General features: G+C 41.8%; 2 protein-coding genes and 16 non-coding genes across 18 annotated transcripts in view; 17 read left to right on the top strand and 1 right to left on the bottom strand.

Annotated features, from left to right (window-relative positions):
* The window catches only part of LOC114550677 (zinc finger protein 2 homolog), a 393,410-nt gene that overhangs the window by 257,206 nt on the left and 121,815 nt on the right, over positions 1 to 14,389 (top strand). The window lies entirely within an intron of this gene.
* LOC114550698 (coagulation factor XIII A chain) overlaps positions 1 to 14,389 on the bottom strand; it is a 144,070-nt gene that overhangs the window by 50,715 nt on the left and 78,966 nt on the right. The gene's annotated exons all lie outside the window — the stretch shown is intronic.
* On the top strand, positions 92 to 164 carry trnak-cuu (transfer RNA lysine (anticodon CUU)). Its single transcript has one exon. It is a non-coding gene; the product is annotated as a tRNA-Lys (tRNA).
* trnat-agu (transfer RNA threonine (anticodon AGU)) lies at positions 407 to 480 on the top strand. Its single transcript has one exon. It is a non-coding gene; the product is annotated as a tRNA-Thr (tRNA).
* Positions 986 to 1,058, top strand: trnak-cuu (transfer RNA lysine (anticodon CUU)). Its single transcript has one exon. It is a non-coding gene; the product is annotated as a tRNA-Lys (tRNA).
* trnat-agu (transfer RNA threonine (anticodon AGU)) lies at positions 1,301 to 1,374 on the top strand. Its single transcript has one exon. It is a non-coding gene; the product is annotated as a tRNA-Thr (tRNA).
* Positions 1,877 to 1,947, top strand: trnak-cuu (transfer RNA lysine (anticodon CUU)). Its single transcript has one exon. It is a non-coding gene; the product is annotated as a tRNA-Lys (tRNA).
* trnat-ugu (transfer RNA threonine (anticodon UGU)) lies at positions 2,189 to 2,262 on the top strand. Its single transcript has one exon. It is a non-coding gene; the product is annotated as a tRNA-Thr (tRNA).
* Positions 2,766 to 2,838, top strand: trnak-cuu (transfer RNA lysine (anticodon CUU)). Its single transcript has one exon. It is a non-coding gene; the product is annotated as a tRNA-Lys (tRNA).
* Positions 3,080 to 3,153, top strand: trnat-agu (transfer RNA threonine (anticodon AGU)). The gene has a single exon. It is a non-coding gene; the product is annotated as a tRNA-Thr (tRNA).
* On the top strand, positions 3,656 to 3,728 carry trnak-cuu (transfer RNA lysine (anticodon CUU)). The gene has a single exon. It is a non-coding gene; the product is annotated as a tRNA-Lys (tRNA).
* Positions 3,975 to 4,048, top strand: trnat-agu (transfer RNA threonine (anticodon AGU)). The gene has a single exon. It is a non-coding gene; the product is annotated as a tRNA-Thr (tRNA).
* trnak-cuu (transfer RNA lysine (anticodon CUU)) lies at positions 4,550 to 4,622 on the top strand. The gene has a single exon. It is a non-coding gene; the product is annotated as a tRNA-Lys (tRNA).
* Positions 5,443 to 5,515, top strand: trnak-cuu (transfer RNA lysine (anticodon CUU)). Its single transcript has one exon. It is a non-coding gene; the product is annotated as a tRNA-Lys (tRNA).
* Positions 5,757 to 5,830, top strand: trnat-agu (transfer RNA threonine (anticodon AGU)). The gene has a single exon. It is a non-coding gene; the product is annotated as a tRNA-Thr (tRNA).
* Positions 6,337 to 6,409, top strand: trnak-cuu (transfer RNA lysine (anticodon CUU)). The gene has a single exon. It is a non-coding gene; the product is annotated as a tRNA-Lys (tRNA).
* On the top strand, positions 7,228 to 7,300 carry trnak-cuu (transfer RNA lysine (anticodon CUU)). The gene has a single exon. It is a non-coding gene; the product is annotated as a tRNA-Lys (tRNA).
* On the top strand, positions 8,119 to 8,191 carry trnak-cuu (transfer RNA lysine (anticodon CUU)). The gene has a single exon. It is a non-coding gene; the product is annotated as a tRNA-Lys (tRNA).

Genomic DNA, 14,389 nt, shown 5'->3' with positions numbered 1-14,389 from the left:
AAAGGACTACCTGTCGGTTAACGAGCTACAGCTACGACGAGGAGACGATGGGTCCAAAGTTAGCGAAGCAACTAAAATCTGTGCAAAATTGGCCCGGCTAGCTCAGTCGGAAGAGCATGAGACTCTTAATCTCAGGGTCGTGGGTTCGAGCCCCACGTTGGGCGAAGGTGTTTTTAAAAGAGGGGATCTCTGATTTCAGGACTGGGTTAGTGAGGTGTTACAACACCTGACTGACCAGTTAACTAACATGGAAGGAAATATCCACAATAGTTTATCATTGCTCTTGGGGAGTTTAACACTGCAAACCTCAGCAAAATCTTAGAATGTATCCATCAGCCAGTACATTATACAGCTTATACAAGGTGTAAGACAATGGAAGGTTTAATATTACAGAAATAAACACAGAGGTGCTGTGGCTTAGTTGGTGAAAGTGCCTGTCTAGTAAACAGGAGATCCTGGGTTCAAATCCCAGCAGCACCTTGTTGTTGCAGAGATTACCCCTCTTTGCATTCCATCTGCACGCGTTTACCCTATCCCCATGCTACACAGTATGGTACAAGTATGCTACCCTGATAGCAAATGGAAAAAGTTGACACAAAGGACTGTTGAGGCTGTTCTTTAACACGTTACAATCTTGAACCACATCGTAAAATTCTAGAACTTCAACCTGACAATGTAATGCAACATTTTAAAATTCTAGAACTGTACTTAACACTCTAGAACAGCAATTTAACAGTCTAGAATAACTAGCGCATCTTCAAATTCTAGAACTGTTATTAAAATTCTAGAAGTGCAATCGCTCTGGAATTATTTTGCAAAGTCTCAGAACAGTCGCCTTTTTTCCCGGTCGGATTCCTAAGATTCTGGACGGGCTACAAAGACAGAAGAACTCTTTAGAAAGGACTACCTGTCGGTTAACGAGCTACAGCTACGACGAGACGATGGGTCCAAAGTTAGCGAAGCAACTAAAATCTGTGCAAAATTAGCCCGGCTAGCTCAGTCGGAAGAGCATGAGACTCTTAATCTCAGGGTCGTGGGTTCGAGCCCCACGTTGGGCGAAGGTGTTTTTAAAAGAGGGGATCTCTGATTTCAGGACTGGGTTAGTGAGGTGTTACAACACCTGACTGACCAGTTAACTAACATGGAAGGAAATATCCACAATAGTTTATCATTGCTCTTGGGGAGTTTAACACTGCAAACCTCAGCAAAATCTTAGAATGTATCCATCAGCCAGTACATTATACAGCTTATACAAGGTGTAAGACAATGGAAGGTTTAATATTACAGAAATAAACACAGAGGTGCTGTGGCTTAGTTGGTGAAAGTGCCTGTCTAGTAAACAGGAGATCCTGGGTTCAAATCCCAGCAGCACCTTGTTGTTGCAGAGATTACCCCTCTTTGCATTCCATCTGCACGTTTACCCTATCCCCATGCTACACAGTATGGTACAAGTATGCTACCCTGATAGCAAATGGAAAAAGTTGACACAAAGGACTGTTGAGGCTGTTCTTTAACACGTTACAATCTTGAACCACATCGTAAAATTCTAGAACTTCAACCTGACAATGTAATGCAACATTTTAAAATTCTAGAACTGTACTTAACACTCTAGAACAGCAATTTAACAGTCTAGAATAACTAGCGCATCTTCAAATTCTAGAACTGTTATTAAAATTCTAGAAGTGCAATCGCTCTGGAATTATTTTGCAAAGTCTCAGAACAGTCGCCCTTTTCCCGGTCGGATTCCTAAGATTCTGGACGGGCTACAAAGACAGAAGAACTCTTTAGAAAGGACTACCTGTCGGTTAACGAGCTACAGCTACGACGAGACGATGGGTCCAAAGTTAGCGAAGCAACTAAAATCTGTGCAAAATTAGCCCGGCTAGCTCAGTCGGAAGAGCATGAGACTCTTAATCTCAGGGGTGGGTTCGAGCCCCACGTTGGGCGAAGGTGTTTTTAAAAAGGGGATCTCTGATTTCAGGACTGGGTTAGTGAGGTGTTACAACACCTGACTGTCCAGTTAACTAACATGGAAGGAAATATCCACAATAGTTTATCATTGCTCTTGGGGAGTTTAACACTGCAAACCTCAGCAAAATCTTAGAATGTATCCATCAGCCAGTACATTATACAGCTTATACAAGGTGTAAGACAATGGAAGGTTTAATATTACAGAAATAAACACAGAGGTGCTGTGGCTTAGTTGGTGAAAGTGCCTGTCTTGTAAACAGGAGATCCTGGGTTCAAATCCCAGCAGCACCTTGTTGTTGCAGAGATTACCCCCTCTTTACATTCTATCTGCACGTTTACCCTATCCCCATGCTACACAGTATGGTACAAGTATGCTACCCTGATAGCAAATGGAAAAAGTTGACACAAAGGACTGTTGAGGCTGTTCTTTAACACGTTACAATCTTGAACCACATCGTAAAATTCTAGAACTTCAACCTGACAATGTAATGCAACATTTTAAAATTCTAGAACTGTACTTAACACTCTAGAACAGCAATTTAACAGTCTAGAATAACTAGCGCATCTTCAAATTCTAGAACTGTTATTAAAATTCTAGAAGTGCAATCGCTCTGGAATTATTTTGCAAAGTCTCAGAACAGTCGCCCTTTTCCCGGTCGGATTCCTAAGATTCTGGACGGGCTACAAAGACAGAAGAACTCTTTAGAAAGGACTACCTGTCGGTTAACGAGCTACAGCTACGACGAGACGATGGGTCCAAAGTTAGCGAAGCAACTAAAATCTGTGCAAAATTAGCCCGGCTAGCTCAGTCGGAAGAGCATGAGACTCTTAATCTCAGGGTCGTGGGTTCGAGCCCCACGTTGGGGAAGGTGTTTTTAAAAGAGGGGATCTCTGATTTCAGGACTGGGTTAGTGAGGTGTTACAACACCTGACTGACCAGTTAACTAACATGGAAGGAAATATCCACAATAGTTTATCATTGCTCTTGGGGAGTTTAACACTGCAAACCTCAGCAAAATCTTAGAATGTATCCATCAGCCAGTACATTATACAGCTTATACAAGGTGTAAGACAATGGAAGGTTTAATATTACAGAAATAAACACAGAGGTGCTGTGGCTTAGTTGGTGAAAGTGCCTGTCTAGTAAACAGGAGATCCTGGGTTCAAATCCCAGCAGCACCTTGTTGTTGCAGAGATTACCCCTCTTTGCATTCCATCTGCACGTTTACCCTATCCCCATGCTACACAGTATGGTACAAGTATGCTACCCTGATAGCAAATGGAAAAAGTTGACACAAAGGACTGTTGAGGCTGTTCTTTAACACGTTACAATCTTGAACCACATCGTAAAATTCTAGAACTTCAACCTGACAATGTAATGCAACATTTTAAAATTCTAGAACTGTACTTAACACTCTAGAACAGCAATTTAACAGTCTAGAATAACTAGCGCATCTTCAAATTCTAGAACTGTTATTAAAATTCTAGAAGTGCAATCGCTCTGGAATTATTTTGCAAAGTCTCAGAACAGTCGCCCTTTTCCCGGTCGGATTCCTAAGATTCTGGACGGGCTACAAAGACAGAAGAACTCTTTAGAAAGGACTACCTGTCGGTTAACGAGCTACAGCTACGACGAGACGATGGGTCCAAAGTTAGCGAAGCAACTAAAATCTGTGCAAAATTGGCCCGGCTAGCTCAGTCGGAAGAGCATGAGACTCTTAATCTCAGGGTCGTGGGTTCGAGCCCCACGTTGGGCGAAGGTGTTTTTAAAAGAGGGGATCTCTGATTTCAGGACTGGGTTAGTGAGGTGTTACAACACCTGACTGACTGACCAGTTAACTAACATGGAAGGAAATATCCACAATAGTTTATCATTGCTCTTGGGGAGTTTAACACTGCAAACCTCAGCAAAATCTTAGAATGTATCCATCAGCCAGTACATTATACAGCTTATACAAGGTGTAAGACAATGGAAGGTTTAATATTACAGAAATAAACACAGAGGTGCTGTGGCTTAGTTGGTGAAAGTGCCTGTCTAGTAAACAGGAGATCCTGGGTTCAAATCCCAGCAGCACCTTGTTGTTGCAGAGATTACCCTCTTTGCATTCCATCTGCACGTTTACCCTATCCCCATGCTACACAGTATGGTACAAGTATGCTACCCTGATAGCAAATGGAAAAAGTTGACACAAAGGACTGTTGAGGCTGTTCTTTAACACGTTACAATCTTGAACCACATCGTAAAATTCTAGAACTTCAACCTGACAATGTAATGCAACATTTTAAAATTCTAGAACTGTACTTAACACTCTAGAACAGCAATTTAACAGTCTAGAATAACTAGCGCATCTTCAAATTCTAGAACTGTTATTAAAATTCTAGAAGTGCAATCGCTCTGGAATTATTTTGCAAAGTCTCAGAACAGTCGCCTTTTCCCCGGTCGGATTCCTAAGATTCTGGACGGGCTACAAAGACAGAAGAACTCTTTAGAAAGGACTACCTGTCGGTTAACGAGCTACAGCTACGACGAGACGATGGGTCCAAAGTTAGCGAAGCAACTAAAATCTGTGCAAAATTGGCCCGGCTAGCTCAGTCGGAAGAGCATGAGACTCTTAATCTCAGGGTCGTGGGTTCGAGCCCCACGTTGGGCTTAAGGTGTTTTAAAAAAGGGGATCTCTGATTTCAGGACTGGGTTAGTGAGGTGTTACAACACCTGACTGACCAGTTAACTAACATGGAAGGAAATATCCACAATAGTTTATCATTGCTCTTGGGGAGTTTAACACTGCAAACCTCAGCAAAATCTTAGAATGTATCCATCAGCCAGTACATTATACAGCTTATACAAGGTGTAAGACAATGGAAGGTTTAATATTACAGAAATAAACACAGAGGTGCTATGGCTTAGTTGGTGAAAGTGCCTTTCTAGTAAACAGGAGATCCTGGGTTCAAATCCCAGCAGCACCTTGTTGTTGCAGAGATTACCCCTCTTTGCATTCCATCTGCACGTTTACACTATCCCCATGCTACACAGTATGGTACAAGTATGCTACCCTGATAGCAAATGGAAAAAGTTGACACAAAGGACTGTTGAGGCTGTTCTTTAACACGTTACAATCTTGAACCACATCGTAAAATTCTAGAACTTCAACCTGACAATGTAATGCAACATTTTAAAATTCTAGAACTGTACTTAACACTCTAGAACAGCAATTTAACAGTCTAGAATAACTAGCGCATCTTCAAATTCTAGAACTGTTATTAAAATTCTAGAAGTGCAATCGCTCTGGAATTATTTTGCAAAGTCTCAGAACTTCGCCCCTTTTCCCGGTCGGATTCCTAAGATTCTGGACGGGCTACAAAAAGACAGAAGAACTCTTTAGAAAGGACTACCTGTCGGTTAACGAGCTACAGCTACGACGAGACGATGGGTCCAAAGTTAGCGAAGCAACTAAAATCTGTGCAAAATTAGCCCGGCTAGCTCAGTCGGAAGAGCATGAGACTCTTAATCTCAGGGTCGTGGGTTCGAGCCCCACGTTGGGCGAAGGTGTTTTTAAAAGAGGGATCTCTGATTTCAGGACTGGGTTAGTGAGGTGTTACAACACCTGACTGACCAGTTAACTAACATGGAAGGAAATATCCACAATAGTTTATCATTGCTCTTGGGGAGTTTAACACTGCAAACCTCAGCAAAATCTTAGAATGTATCCATCAGCCAGTACATTATACAGCTTATACAAGGTGTAAGACAATGGAAGGTTTAATATTACAGAAATAAACACAGAGGTGCTGTGGCTTAGTTGGTGAAAGTGCCTGTCTAGTAAACAGGAGATCCTGGGTTCAAATCCCAGCAGCACCTTGTTGTTGCAGAGATTACCCCTCTTTGCATTCCATCTGCACGTTTACCCTATCCCCATGCTACACAGTATGGTACAAGTATGCTACCCTGATAGCAAATGGAAAAAGTTGACACAAAGGACTGTTGAGGCTGTTCTTTAACACGTTACAATCTTGAACCACATCGTAAAATTCTAGAACTTCAACCTGACAATGTAATGCAACATTTTAAAATTCTAGAACTGTACTTAACACTCTAGAACAGCAATTTAACAGTCTAGAATAACTAGCGCATCTTCAAATTCTAGAACTGTTATTAAAATTCTAGAAGTGCAATCGCTCTGGAATTATTTTGCAAAGTCTCAGAACAGTCGCCCTTTTCCCGGTCGGATTCCTAAGATTCTGGACGGGCTACAAAAAGACAGAAGAACTCTTTAGAAAGGACTACCTGTCGGTTAACGAGCTACAGCTACGACCCGAGACGATGGGTCCAAAGTTAGCGAAGCAACTAAAATCTGTGCAAAATTAGCCCGGCTAGCTCAGTCGGAAGAGCATGAGACTCTTAATCTCAGGGTCGTGGGTTCGAGCCCCACGTTGGGCGAAGGTGTTTTTAAAAGAGGGGATCTCTGATTTCAGGACTGGGTTAGTGAGGTGTTACAACACCTGACTGACCAGTTAACTAACATGGAAGGAAATATCCACAATAGTTTATCATTGCTCTTGGGGAGTTTAACACTGCAAACCTCAGCAAAATCTTAGAATGTATCCATCAGCCAGTACATTATACAGCTTGTACAAGGTGTAAGACAATGGAAGGTTTAATATTACAGAAATAAACACAGAGGTGCTATGGCTTAGTTGGTGAAAGTGCCTTTCTAGTAAACAGGAGATCCTGGGTTCAAATCCCAGCAGCACCTTGTTGTTGCAGAGATTACCCCTCTTTGCATTCCATCTGCACGTTTACCCTATCCCCATGCTACACAGTATGGTACAAGTATGCTACCCTGATAGCAAATGGAAAAAGTTGACACAAAGGACTGTTGAGGCTGTTCTTTAACACGTTACAATCTTGAACCACATCGTAAAATTCTAGAACTTCAACCTGACAATGTAATGCAACATTTTAAAATTCTAGAACTGTACTTAACACTCTAGAACAGCAATTTAACAGTCTAGAATAACTAGCGCATCTTCAAATTCTAGAACTGTTATTAAAATTCTAGAAGTGCAATCGCTCTGGAATTATTTTGCAAAGTCTCAGAACAGTCGCCCTTTTCCCGGTCGGATTCCTAAGATTCTGGACGGGCTACAAAGACAGAAGAACTCTTTAGAAAGGACTACCTGTCGGTTAACGAGCTACAGCTACGACGAGACGATGGGTCCAAAGTTAGCGAAGCAACTAAAATCTGTGCAAAATTAGCCCGGCTAGCTCAGTCGGAAGAGCATGAGACTCTTAATCTCAGGGTCGTGGGTTCGAGCCCCACGTTGGGCGAAGGTGTTTTTAAAAGAGGGGATCTCTGATTTCAGGACTGGGTTAGTGAGGTGTTACAACACCTGACTGACCAGTTAACTAACATGGAAGGAAATATCCACAATAGTTTATCATTGCTCTTGGGGAGTTTAACACTGCAAACCTCAGCAAAATCTTAGAATGTATCCATCAGCCAGTACATTATACAGCTTATACAAGGTGTAAGACAATGGAAGGTTTAATATTACAGAAATAAACACAGAGGTGCTATGGCTTAGTTGGTGAAAGTGCCTTTCTAGTAAACAGGAGATCCTGGGTTCAAATCCCAGCAGCACCTTGTTGTTGCAGAGATTACCCCTCTTTGCATTCCATCTGCACGTTTACACTATCCCCATGCTACACAGTATGGTACAAGTATGCTACCCTGATAGCAAATGGAAAAAGTTGACACAAAGGACTGTTGAGGCTGTTCTTTAACACGTTACAATCTTGAACCACATCGTAAAATTCTAGAACTTCAACCTGACAATGTAATGCAACATTTTAAAATTCTAGAACTGTACTTAACACTCTAGAACAGTAATTTAACAGTCTAGAATAACTAGCGCATCTTAACATTCTAGAACTGTTATTAAAATTCTAGAAGTGCAATCGCTCTGGAATTATTTTGCAAAGTCTCAGAACAGTCGCCCTTTTCCCGGTCGGATTCCTAAGATTCTGGACGGGCTACAAAGACAGAAGAACTCTTTAGAAAGGACTACCTGTCGGTTAACGAGCTACAGCTACGACGAGACGATGGGTCCAAAGTTAGCGAAGCAACTAAAATCTGTGCAAAATTAGCCCGGCTAGCTCAGTCGGAAGAGCATGAGACTCTTAATCTCAGGGTCGTGGGTTTGAGCCCCACGTTGGGCTTAAGGTGTTTTTAAAAAGGGGATCTCTGATTTCAGGACTGGGTTAGTGAGGTGTTACAACACCTGACTGACCAGTTAACTAACATGGAAGGAAATATCCACAATAGTTTATCATTGCTCTTGGGGAGTTTAACACTGCAAACCTCAGCAAAATCTTAGAATGTATCCATCAGCCAGTACATTATACAGCTTATACAAGGTGTAAGACAATGGAAGGTTTAATATTACAGAAATAAACACAGAGGTGCTATGGCTTAGTTGGTGAAAGTGCCTTTCTAGTAAACAGGAGATCCTGGGTTCAAATCCCAGCAGCACCTTGTTGTTGCAGAGATTACCCCTCTTTGCATTCCATCTGCACGTTTACACTAATCCCATGCTACACAGTATGGTACAAGTATGCTACCCTGATAGCAAATGGAAAAAGTTGACACAAAGGACTGTTGAGGCTGTTCTTAACACGTTACAATCTTGAACCACATCATAAAATTCTAGAACTTCAACCTGACAATGTAATGCAACATCTTAAAATTCTAGAACTGTACTTAACACTCTAGAACAGTAATTTAACAGTCTAGAATAACTAGCGCATCTTCAATTATTGTGCAAAGTCTCTGAAAAGTCCCCTTCTTCCCGGCCGGATTACTAAGATTCTGGAAGGGCTACAAAGACAGCAAATAACTCTTTAGAAAGGTCTAGCTGTCGGCTAACGAGTTACAGCTACGGCGTGATGATGGGTCCAATGGCCGCAATGCAAACGGAGAAACACAAAAGTTGATTTTGGGATTCATAATTATTTACTCATGTTACAAAGATACTGTAATTCCATGGTGGTTTAAAAAAACCTTCTCGATAGTCTACAATTGTCAGAGAAACAGCGAGTTTCTCTACTTCAACTAAAAAAGGTTTTAATTAGTATTTATAAATTATTTATTTTATGTCACATATTTTACTGGGTAGTTTTACAATAAATATTCATTTTCTGCTCAGTTATGTCATGGAATTAATAAGTTACAAATTGGTGTTGACTCCACAGAGAAAACTGAGTAATATATTACAACTTTTATGGTAATATTCTGTTAATAACTTGAAAACAAATGCTACCATTTACAGTACATTGGTGTTGACTACATTGACAAAGAGAGTGATCTAAAACAATGTATATGGTCAAATTCTGATAATAACATGGATTCAAACACAAATTCTTTTACAGTCCAGTTTCGGCTCATTTAATGATGAATAAATATTCATGTATCTCATAGTTACGTTTTGGAACCTATATCGACTGCATGGACAAAGAGAGTAATCTATTACAAGTGATATTGAAATGATGAAATTATATATTTATGTAATAACCTGGAAACAAACAATAAATAAATTCCTTTCAGAGTTTATTTTCAGCTTTTCAGATATTTTTTTTCCACTTTAGTTATCTGGTCAGGCAGGTGTTGTAACGCCTCACTAACACAGGCCTGAGGTGGGATGTAAACACCCTCAATAATAGAATAAACAAGGAAAACTCTTATTGTGAATTGAAGTGTTTGCAGTTAATCAAGAGTTTTTAGTAGAGGATCCCATGATTTCTAATGCTGTCCACTCGGAAGAGTTGCAATCATGGCAAAAAATAAATAAAAAATAAAGTGTCTGGGATGTTATCACTAAGCTATGTTTCAGTGAAGCACAGGTCAGCGGATTTGGAAAAGTCAGTGTTTGCTCCTTTGAGAAGCAGCAGCTCGTCCCCACACTTGAGCCCCACATCCGTCATGTCATTAAAACCTCCTTCTTTCACCTCCGCAACATCACCAAAATCAGACCCTCTCTCACACCCCCCGCTGCTAAAAGACTCATTCACACCTTCATCTCCTCCCAACTGGACTACTGCAACTCACTTCTTCTCGGCATCGGCTCTACCAACATCAGCAGACTCCAACTGGTCCAGAACTCAGCCGCCCGACTCATCACCCGCTCCGAATCCTGGCACCACATCACTCTAGTCCTAAAACAACTCCACTGGCTTCCAATCTCCCACCGGATCACCTACAAAATCACGGTCCTCACCTACAAAGCCCTCCACCATCTGGCCCCCTCATACCTCACTGACCTCCTCTCTGTGTACCAACCCTCACGGCCCCTCAGATCCACCTCGGCCGGTCTCCTCTCTATCCAAAAGTCCAACATCCGCAGTTTTGGGGACAGAGCATTCTCCAGGGCAGCTCCCAGGCTCTGGAACTCCCACCCCCAAGAGATCCGCACCTCTGAGTCCCTCACCATATTCCAGTCTCGCCTCAATTCCCATCTCTTCACCACTGCCTATCCCTAGCCCCATGCCCCTCCCCTTTTCATCTGCCTGAATCTTTTTTTTTGTTTGTCTTTATTATCTATACCTACCGTGTAAAGCAACTTTGAGTTTGTAAAAAGCGCTATATAAATTCAATTTATTATTATTATTAAAGTGAAATTGAAAGACCTTTTAATACCATTATGAATGCAATCACATCCACGCTGGCAAAAAGTACGAAGGGAAATTGGATTTCATGCACAACTTGCAAAGTAAATTAATTTCAGTAAACATGAACATTCAATTGAATATGACTAGAGCGCAGCTCTGAAAATGAACACCCACCAAATGATTAAATCTGGGAACGTTCTCTGCCACACTGGCACATAAACGTTTGTACCAAAATGTTGTGGCCAGAGACTCCCTTAGGCCGAAGTTGGGCTGTATAACTTGCAGTTTTCTTATTTACGCTGTAGCGATTGGTCCTACATGTCTTGCATCACAGACACACCCCCAGTCCGCCTCCTTAACTACGCTGGCAATGGCAAGTGAAAGGGTGGGCGCTGAGACTTACCCGTTGAAGAGGAAGAGGCTGACTCCGTATCTTGCCAGCCCTTGGCATCGAGTAAAAGGTCCCGTTTTTCTTTAGCCTCGTCCTAAACGTATTACTCGTCCTCCTTTCTTCCTCTGGGATTCTACCGGAAAAACCCAACCCCATGCTCGCAGCTGTTCAGTCTCCGGAGTGACGTCGGAGTAGGTAACTCCGCTAAGGAGCCAATCAAAGATTGTGAACTCAAAGCAAGAGGCTTCACTATGTTGGTGACAAAGTCTCTGGGGAACCGGACTGTTCTTTTTTGTTTTGAGGGTTCTGCTAGGGACCTTAAAGAGAATGGTTGTGATTTAGAGAGGAAAATGATCCACTGAAATTTAAATTGTGGGGTTCGTTTGGGCTGGATGGTATAATACACTGTACTGAACAGAGATTAATTGTGTCTGTAAGGTTTGTTTGGGCTGGATTGTATAATACACTGTATTGAACTGAAATTACTTGCGTTTGTGGGATTATTGTGTCTGCTGAAACCTTATGGGTTACTTTGGTTGTTAGTAGGGGCTAAATGAAAATAGTCCTGTGTATATTTGACCTTTTCACTAAAAATATAAAAGTACAAGTTTCCCTCTGACTGGCACCCCGGCAATATCAAACTGTTACAACACACTGTATCATACTCCAGAGCTGACACAGCACTGTGGAGATAGGTCTGGCAATGTGAGACTACGCACTTTAGAACCATGCAGTATATGTTGCTTAAAGGACTCGCACACCAAGAACAATAACTATAAATTTGTTTTAAAAACAGGAGTCCACACCTCAACTGCACAACCGCCGGCCTGGTCTTATTTCTGGCTCTCTGAAGCTCTGACCAGAGCGGTGGACAATTGTGTAGAACAATATTACATACATTTCTGTAATCCTTTGTCGCAACATCGGCTATATTAGCGTATTGTGTATTATCGGCGCATATGGCATGCTCATTATAGTTATCTTTCTTGGTCTTGAAGTTGTTCTACTTGTGTTTCAAAACTTCACAGCTTCCTCAAAGCCACAACCTGGTGGCGGAAGCACAAACATTATTACTGCGGGGTTTCCTTTAGGATTTTTTTTTAGCAGTGGGGGCAGGTCTGTCCGAAAAACCTACACTTAGAACGGACCCATTGTGGTGATGTTTTTGGTGGAGCGGTTTGTTTTAATAGTCGACTCGGAAGAAAGCCAACGTTTTGACGATAAACTACAGCAACACAACATTATGTGGAGTTAAACTGGACGGTCCCAATAACCTCTGAATAGTTTTACTTGTTAAATTGCAATGTGGGGGTGCATTATGTCGGCAGGAGAATTTAAAAGGTAACCGCGACATTTTTACCGTGGTGGCAGAAATTTTGCCATGGTGGGCCGCCGCTACAAAATCAACATACAGGAAACACTGTACTGCATCAAGTACAAATTGATGAGAACTGGAAACAATGTAAGCTCAATATATCCTGGAATAAAAACTTATTTGCTTAGAAGTTTTAGTTTAGTATTTAATTGAATACTCAAAAATAAGTTGTGGGGTCACTGTTAAATACAAAACACGTAAGAAAAGAAAATAATAACCAACCTCGTGAATATCAATTGACCCCACACATGTAATAAAAATATCTGGCATTATGGCTCAGATGACATTACTATTATTACATTTAATAATGGTATTTAATTATGTCATTCATTTTACATATTCAGTGAAGACATGCACACCATTGTTTTTACGCACTCAAGACAGTCTGAGGACACTTTCAGCATGTTCACACTCCTTCCTACTTTTTTATGTGAAGTCGATATAGTGAAGTACATGGTCTACTGAACAAAACTTACAGTATATGTGACTCAAAAAAACAATGGCTGGTTAAACATATGCTTGGCTGGTGGATTTCTTTTGGTTTGTTTATGAATGTGTATATATACAGTATGTATGGGTGTGTTTATATTTTTATGCTACTGGATCAATGCAAGTATGCATACAGAATTTGTTATAATAAAACGTTGAAAACTCAAAGATGTGCAAACTCTAGAGCACCTCCACTTCTTTTTTGTGATTAACAATTTTTCCTTTAACAAAATAAAAAAAACTCGCAACATGAACAAATCTCCTCCCCACCCCCTTCCGTCATCACCAGACACACCGACAAAAATGAAGAACAGATAACTATCCATCCATCCATCCATCCATCTTCGTCCGCTTACGGGTCTGGGGAGCAACTCCAGCAGGGGACCCCAAACTTCCCTTTCCCGGCAACATTAACCAGCTCCGACTGGGGATTTCCCAGGCCAGGTTGGAGATATAATCCTCCACCTAGTCCTGGGTCTTCCCGAGGCCTCCTCCCAGCTGGACGTGCCTGGAAAAGGGAGGCGCCCAGGGGCATCCTTACCAGAAACCAAAACATCCGAGCTCCTCACGGATGACTGAGCTTCTCACCCATCTCTAAGGGAGACGCCAGCCACCCTCCTGAGGAAACCCATTTCGCCGCTTGTACCCTGGATCTCGTTTTTCGGTCATGACCCAGCCTTCATGACCATAGGTGAGGGTAGGAACGAAAACTGACCGGTAGATCGAGAGCTTTGCCTTCTGGCTCAGCTCTCTTTTCGTCACAACGGAAGAACAGATAACTAACTAACTCCAATATTCCAGGTCATTCAACAGAATAGTAACAAAATAGTCAATAAACTATAGACACAAAAAAAAAAACATGTATGAATGACAACACCATAAGCCCATCATACGCACCACAAGAAAAATGTAAACAATAAAAGTTGGATGAAATCAAATTCAATACATGTACGTTACTACAGAAATAAATCCTTTGTTAGTGCGGCAGTTCCATTGTTTTGGGAAAACCAGGCTGGGAGACTTGCGGTTCTAACCAGGCAAAAGAAATAGAAAAAGAATTTCTGTGTTGGGCTACTTGAGCTGATCTGGACCCCCTGCTGAGAGATGCAGTAGAGTTGTTGCTCATTCTAAAGTAGAGGAAGAGTCAAGAACAATAGCAGTTGGTACTTTTATAAGGGTTGGTGATATCACAGCACTTCACACTTAAAGGTCCAGACACAACGAGCCGATAATCGGCCGTCGGACAGTCTGGCGAGGTCAGTGACTCGAGTCTGTTCGGTGCATTCCGTGCCGTCGTCCCTCGGAGGGGCCGCCAGCCTTCATTTTGGCCGATTTGACATGTACAATCGGCGGGGTGGGCACTGCCGGCAGTCGGACTAAAATGACCCATCCGATTGGTAGAGTGCTAACCCGTAATCGGGGAGCGGAATGACTAGAGTCTCTCAAAATCTGACAAAAAACTTTTAAACTGACCTTTGTCGAGCTGAAATGAAGACAG

Source organism: Perca flavescens, chromosome 24, assembly GCF_004354835.1.
Source record: "Perca flavescens isolate YP-PL-M2 chromosome 24, PFLA_1.0, whole genome shotgun sequence".
NCBI classification, from domain to species: domain Eukaryota; kingdom Metazoa; phylum Chordata; class Actinopteri; order Perciformes; family Percidae; genus Perca; species Perca flavescens.
Note: the sequence above shows the minus strand (reverse complement) of the source record. Positions and strands in the feature narration are given on the sequence as shown.